Source organism: Ictidomys tridecemlineatus, chromosome 6, assembly GCF_052094955.1.
Source record: "Ictidomys tridecemlineatus isolate mIctTri1 chromosome 6, mIctTri1.hap1, whole genome shotgun sequence".
In the NCBI taxonomy this organism is placed as follows: Eukaryota; Metazoa; Chordata; class Mammalia; order Rodentia; family Sciuridae; genus Ictidomys; species Ictidomys tridecemlineatus.
In genome coordinates, this window is record NC_135482.1 from 65394289 (window position 1) to 65402069 (window position 7781).

A 7781-nucleotide genomic window follows, 5' to 3' on the forward strand; every position below is an offset into this window, starting at 1 on the left:
CTGAATTTCCCCATCTTCAGGGTGAGGATTAATATTTGTTCTGAAACAGCTTGGGTTCCTGGATTGAGATGGCAAAACCTGGATTTTAGCTATAGCACAACTGATTGAGTGAATCTTAGTCTCATTATTTAGAAAATGAAATATAATTTAGTATTCTATACAGCTCTCTGAAAAATAAAGATTTTCTAGAAATGCTAAGTTATATTATTTATTTGGCACCTAGCATGTGGATGGCATTAACTATACTAGGAACTGAGGACAATACACAATAGTTAAGGTGCATATATTGCATTTGGGAAAGAGACACTATGTATCAAAAAAAATAAAGCCAAGTGAGAAGGATAGAGAGTCTTGAGAAGTGCTATAGTTGATATGTGGTTTGTCCTTCAAGGGTTCATGTGTTGGAGGCTCTCTCCTCAGTTTAACGGTATAGAGGTGGCAGGACTTCTAAGAAGTGAAACCTAGTGGGAAGTTCTTAGGTTATTGAGGGTGCTGCCCTCAGAAGGGAATAAGGCAGTCCTTGTGGGACCTCTGAGTTAGGTCATGAAAACAAGCTGTTACAAAAGACTGAGCCTGGCTTTCTGTCTGGTAATGTATTCTCCCCTTCTTGCTCATACCCCCGCCATGATGCCATCTGCCTTTACCCTTCACTGGAAACCAAGCCAGTAAAGCCATTCCATTTTGGCATTTGTTTTTCTATAAGTTCCCTGTCTTTTTTGTTCCTCTCTTCCTCCTTTACTGCAAACTTTTATGTTAAATATTATTTTGTTTTATTGTTTTGAAACAAGGTCTCCCTATGATGCCCAGACTGGCCTCAAACTTTTGATCCTTCTGCTTCAGCCTCCCAAGTTGTTGGGATACAGGTGTGTACCAACACTCCCGTCTTTGTTTAGTATTCCTTATTATGCCATTAATTCTTATATACTATTTGTTAGTTTTTTTGAGATAGGGTCTATGTTGCCCAGGCTGGCCTTGAATTCCTGGGCTCAAGAGATCCTTCTGCCTCAGCCTCCAGACTGACTACAGGTGCATACCACTATGCCTGTCTTCCTTTGTTTCTTTCTTTTCTTTTGTTCTAAGGATTGAATCCTGAGGTCCTTTACCATTGAGCTACATTCCCAGTCAAGTAAAGATATAGACATAGATCTCTCTCTCTCTCTCTCTCTCTCTCTCTCTCTCTCTCTCTCTCTCTCTCTATATATATATATATATATATATATTTCTCCATATGTATCCATATACATCTCTTTCTCACTGGGGATTTAACCCAGTGGGTACTACTTTATCACTGAGTTACATCCCCAGCTCTTTTTATTCTTTGAGACAGGATTTCACTAAATTGCCCAGGTGCCCTGCCCTTAAACTAAATCTCTCTCTCTCTCTCTCTCTCTCTCTCTCTCTCTCTCTCTCTGGTACTGGTACTGGGGATTGAACCCAGGGGTACTTTACCACTGAGATACATCCTGAGCCCCCCCCCTTTTTTTTTTTTTAGAGACAGGGTCTCACTGAGTTGCTTAGAGCCTCTCCATTGCTGAAGCTAGCTTTGAACTTGTGATCCTCCTGTCCCAGCCACTGAGATTACAGGCATGGGCCACTGTGCCTGGCCCCAGCCCTTTTTATTTTTTGACACAATACCTTTATTTTATTTATTTATTTTTATGTGGTGCTAAGGATTGAACCCAGGGTCTTGCACATGCTAGGCGAGTGCTCTACCTCTGAGCCACAACCCCAGCCCCAGCCCTGTTTATTTTTATTTTTAGACAGGATCTTACTAAGTTGCTGAGGCTGCCCTCAAACTTGGGGATCCTCCTGGCTCAGCCTCCTGAGTCACTGGGATTATTGGAATGTGCCACCTTGCCTGGCCTTTGATTCTTTAAATGTGAATTTAGTTTTTGATCATATTTATAATTGTTTCTTTGCCTTTGCTTGCTAAATCCAACTTTGGACACTCAATTTCTGTTGATTGTTGCCTTTCCTGAGAATGCATAATATTTTACCATCTCTTTGCATATTTTATTGAAAACTGGATAGTTTAGATAATATAGCAATTCTGTACTCTGATTTCCTCTCTCAAGAGTGTGCTTTGGTCAGTGGGTTTCTTTGTTTAGTAACTTGCCTGAGCTAAATCTATGAAATCTCTTTCCTCTGAAGTGTGTGTCTGGTGATATCTCTGCTCAGTTTCTTTTCTCTTAAAAATGGCTAAATTCCAGCCAGATGTGGTGGTATGTGCCTGTAATCCCAGCTACTCCAGAGGCTTAGGCAGGAAGATCCAAGTTTGGGGACAGTCTCAGTAACTTAGCAAGACTGTGTCTCAAAATAAAAAGGAGTGGAGATGTAGCTCAATGGTAGAGCACCCCTGGGTTCAATCCCTACAACTGCAAAATAAATTTTTTAATTTTTAAAAATTATTTTAAAATTATTTTCCTAGAGGTCACCTCTCCCTAAGTAGTCAACTAATGGGAAAAAAATTGTGTTGTGTTTGGATCTAAAATGTTTCCCAAAAGCTCATGTATTGAAAACTTGGTTCCCAATGTAGCAGTATTCAGGGTGGGGCTTTGGGGATTGGACCAAGAGGGTTCTCACCTCATCAATAGATTAATCCATTGATGGATTATAGTTATTGAGAAGTGGTGGAAACTTGAGGTGAGGCCTAGTTGGAGGAAGTAGGTCCTTGGAGGTATAAGATTTCTTTGCACAGGCATGGTTGAAGCAATGGATAGCCATGTCAAAATATGATTGGACATAAAAGGCATGATCTAATGCTATTAAGACTGGGTGGGGAAACCCAGCAAGACATGTCTGCTTCAACATTTTTTTTTTTTTTGGCTTCTCTGTATAGCATTCCTCTTTCCAGGGCATGGGGCAGGATCCCTTGAAGGGTGTATTTTGTCCCTAGATCCTTTCTTTCTGCTTCTAGCTGCCAAGAGGTAAGCAGTTTTACTCCAACGCACGCTCCCAACTTTATGCTGTGCCTTATCACAGATCTAGAAATAACAGAGCCAAGTGACCATGCCTGCAACCATGAGGCAAAATAAATCCTTCCTCCTTTAATTTTGTCCTTTGATTTCTCTCAAGTATTTTGTCACAGTGAGAGAAAATTGACTAACACAAATACCTCAAGCCAATAGGGCTTTCATTCCATGATTATGATTTTTTTGTGTGGGACGGGGAACACAGTTCAAAGTCCCGGCCATCTTCAGTTCTGTCTGGGCATATTATTACTTTCTGTTGGACCCTTTCCCATCTGCTTTGTGCCGGCAGCCCCAGAGTCAGCCGGAAGTATGTGGAAATCTCACATTCTCTGGTCTCCACTGTGCAGGTACATAACCACACCTAGGAATATGCTTTTCCAGCCACAACTGGAGTTAGAACAATAGCCCTCCCCTACTCCAAATCAGCCAAGTCCTCTTGGATAGTAGCTGAAAAGTTGGTCCTCACAATATCCCTGCCCTGCCCCGAAACCTCTAGGAAAAATCTCTATGCTAAGGGAAAGGCTGGGAATGGGAGCATCCTCAGGCAAGGATGCCACAGATTCCCCTGTTATTATGATGTTCAGCAATTATTCAGGCATAAATATACTTCAGATTATTATATATCTTTGATTCATTTTCACAGTGCTAGAAATGGTTGTTTGTCCATTGTTTTCCAGCTTGGTAGTTGCTTTTTCAGGAAGATATCCACCTCCTCAGTGTTCCACAGTTGGAAGTTTCACCCTCCTCAATAAATACTTGATAAATAAGTGGACTGGAGCTGGGGCTGTAGCTCAGCAGCAGAGCGCTTGCCTAGCATGTGTGAGGCACAGGGTTTAAACCTCAGCACCACATAAAAATAAACAAATAAAATAAAGGCATTCTGTTCATCTACAACTACAAAATAATAATAATAATAATAATAATAAAGTGGACTATCCCCTTGTAATTTGTCTTCTGCCTCTACCAAGCTACTAAAATGTCCTATCAAAAATTACCAGTTACTGCCTAGGCATTAAAACAGACTCCAAGACAGGCCTGGATTGAATTCTAGCTTTGTCAGCAACTGTGTTATTTGGCAAAGGCACTATCTTTTCCAAGTCTTGGTTCTGCTCTTCTGTTAAATGGCAAAATAATACCTATGGCGTTATTGTGATATAATTATATGTATTGTTTTGGTTGTCATTCATGTTTCTTGGCTCAAAATCCCTCCCAAGGCAGACCACAGAAACTAGAATTTCTTTCCCAAGGCAGGTTCTTTCCTAAGAACTCTAATCTCCCTCCCCACTATACTTTTCAGTCTTGGAGCTATCCCTAAAGAAATTCTCTGATTTGCCTTGTCCAACAGTAGGTTATAAGATCCTCCTCATTCCAGAGGGATCCTGCCCCATGCCCTGCAAAGAGGAATACTAAACAGAGAGGCTAAGAAAAATGCTGAAGCAGACATGTCTTGCTGGGTTTCCCCACCCAGTTTATTAGCGTTAGATTATGCCCTTTATGTCCAAACATATTTTTTAAATACTTATTTTTTAGTTGTAGTTGGCCACAAAGGTATTGTACCTTTATTTAATTATTTGTTTGTTTGTTTATTTACATGGTGCTGAGGATCGAGCCCAGGGCCTCACACGCTAGGCTAGCGCTCTACCGCTGAGCTACAACCCCAGTCCCACGAATCATATTTTGACACAGTTGTCCATGCTTTAACCATGCCTATCCATAAAAACCCAAAAGGTAGGGTTCAAGAGCTCCCTGATAGCTGAACACATGAAGATTCCTGGAGGGATGCATTTCTTCATCTGTATCCTTTTAATATCCTTTATAATAAACCAGTAATTCGTATTTCCCCTGAGTTCCGTGAGCCATTCAAGCAAATTCATCAAACCTAAGAAGGTTATGGATCAGTCAGAAGCCCAGGTTAAACAATATGAGGCTTGTGATTGACATCTACAGTGGGGTTGGAGGAAGGGGGGGTCTCTGGGACTAAACTTTTAACATGAAGGATCAGACACTATCTCCAGGTAGATAGTGTCAGTAATAAATTAGATTAGAGGACACCCAGCTAATGTCACTGTGAAACTGACTCCTTACTTCCTCAGGGGGAGAAATCCCCTCATCTTTTGAGGTTATGGATGTCTTCTGTGTTGTTGGGGTATGACAGCACAGGGGAAAAGATACTGTGTGTGTGTGTGTGTGTGTGTGTGTGTGTGTGTGTGTGCTGGGGACTGAACCCAGAGGTGCTTTACCACTGAGCTATATCTTCAGCCCTTTTTATTTTTTATTCTGAGATAGACTCTTACTAAGTTGCTTAGGACTTTGCTAAGTTACTAAGGCTGGCTTTGAACTTGCAATCCTCCTGCCTCAGCTTCTGGAGTGGCTAGAATTACAGGCATGCATCACTATACCTGGCCATTTTGGTTTTTCTCATGACCCAGCTATTGTAAGACAGGAGCAGTGGCACACTCCTGTAATCTCAGCAACCCAGGAGGCTGAGGCAAGAGGATTACAAGTTTCAGGCTAATTTGGACAACTTAGTGAGACCCTGTCTCAAAAGAAAAAAGAAAGGGCTGGGGATGTGGCTCAAGCGGTAGCGTGCTCGCCTAGCATGCGTGCGGCCCGGGTTCGATCCTCAGTAGCACCACATACCAACAAAGATGTTGTGTCCGCCGAGAACTAAGAATAAATAAATAAATGTTAAAATTCTCTCTCTCTGTCCCCCTCTCTCTCTCACTCTCTCTTTAAAAAAAAAAGAAAAAGAAAAAAGAAAAAAGAAAGCTGAAGGGCTGAGGAGTATAGCTCAGGGGTAAAGCACCCCTGGGTTCAATTCCCAATACCAAGAAAGAAAGAAAGGTAGGTAGGTTGGTTGGTTTGAGTAAGCATTTGGTTGGGGGCTTCAGAGTCCTTTTCCTACTTAGTATTTGTCAGGAGGACTGAGCTCCTCCTCAGACTGAGTCTGAGACACCTCTCTTGTCATTACACAGAGGAGACATAATTGGTGGGAATGTAGGGAAAAGATCATGAGAACCTTTTGAGATTTGATCTATTATACAGAACTGTAAGGTATTATTATGTCTTATTATGGTGTTCTTTGGGAACTTTAGAAAAATCCCCTCTCTGGGAAATTTTGGTCATAACAGAATTTCTAAAAATAGAGAGGCTACTCAAGTTAGTCCCTCCAACTTCCTTTTTCCCTGGATATTTTAACTATTATAATAGTTGTCTTCTGAAAGACCAGAACCAGTGATATAAATCCTTTTTAATCACAAGATTTCATGTTTTTAAGTATATCTTCTAAGAATTGAAGTTTATGATCCTCCAAATCAAAAGTTAAACATAAATTTGGTGCTTAAAGATGGAGAAGACAGACCATAACCAAACAGAATGTGTGGAATTCAAAATGAAAATATTGTGGTAAGGCCGTTTGGAGCCCCATTTAGGGCCTTGCTAACAATTCAATTCTTTTTGCAAGCAGTGTGTGTTTAAAAACAGAATTTAAAATTACTTTTTATGTTCTTTTAAATTTCTTCCTCATCCTCCTTCCTTTAATTAGCCATGAGCCATTTATTATTCATTATTGTTACTTGTTCTTCTACATATCAGACTGCCAGCTATTTAAAGATAGGTGTGGTGCTGGGGATGTGGCTCAAGCGGTATTGCCCTCGCCTGGCATGCGTGCGGCCCGGGTTCGATCCTCAGCACCACATACAAACAAAGATGTTGTGTCTGCCGAGAACTAAAAAATATTAAAAATATTGCCTCTCTCTCTCTCTCTTAAAAAAAAAAAAGATAGGTGTGGTACCTCTATATATCCCCCTTGATGCCTGGCACTGTTCCTTGACATCAGCTCTAGTCAACAATTATGTCCTTTCCACTGCCTTACTCAGAAGCCGTCAATGTTTCTCTACTGTCCCTAAAAATGAGTGATGCCCAGATTTTGTCTGACTACGTGTGCTTAGTAATATACAACTTCTTTCTCTTATATATAAACTGGATGCATCTATATATGCAGATATTTGCATATATAATTTATTTTAAAATTGCATATAATTATGCTTACATTTTATATAAATTATTGTTATTTTTATTTATATGCAGTGCTGGGACTTGAACCTAGGCCTGCCACATGGTAGGTAAGTTATATACCACTGAGCTACATCCTCAGTTCCTACTTTATGTAAAGTATAAACATCTATCAAAATAGAAAGTTTAAGAGAATAACCTAATAATGTTTAAATAGAATTTGTAATATTTTTTTCTCTGCACTTTCTGCACATCCCGGTCTGGAGACCATTGGTCTATAAGATAAAATCCAGGTTCTATGAAAGCATAGTCTTTAAACTCAGGTCTAGATCTCCTAAATAAAAATAACAATAATTTATATAAAATATAAGCATAATGATATGCAAATTTAAATAATACAGACAATGTAAAAAGGCTCGATTTCCAGATTCTGAATTACCAAATGTTCCCTCTCTGGAAAATGATCTGCTTGAAAATGGCTTGCACTAGGTTGGTTTTCCATCCTCCTCTTGGCCATTGCCCTTATCCTTCACAACAGAAAGGTATCCCCCAGCCATCCTGAACTGTATATGTGCTCAGTTCCCAAGCAAAGGGATCATTTGATTCATTTGAGAATGCATCATGCCGGAGGGAGAATCTCTTGAGATCAAAGAGAAACAATGACAGGACAGTACCTTATTTCATCCACTTGACAAATTCATGGCAAGCCTCTGTGCCTGTCACAGAATTAGAATTAGAATTAGAAGTCACAGGAGAGAAAGTGAAAGGTCTTACAGTTTATATACATATGTATTT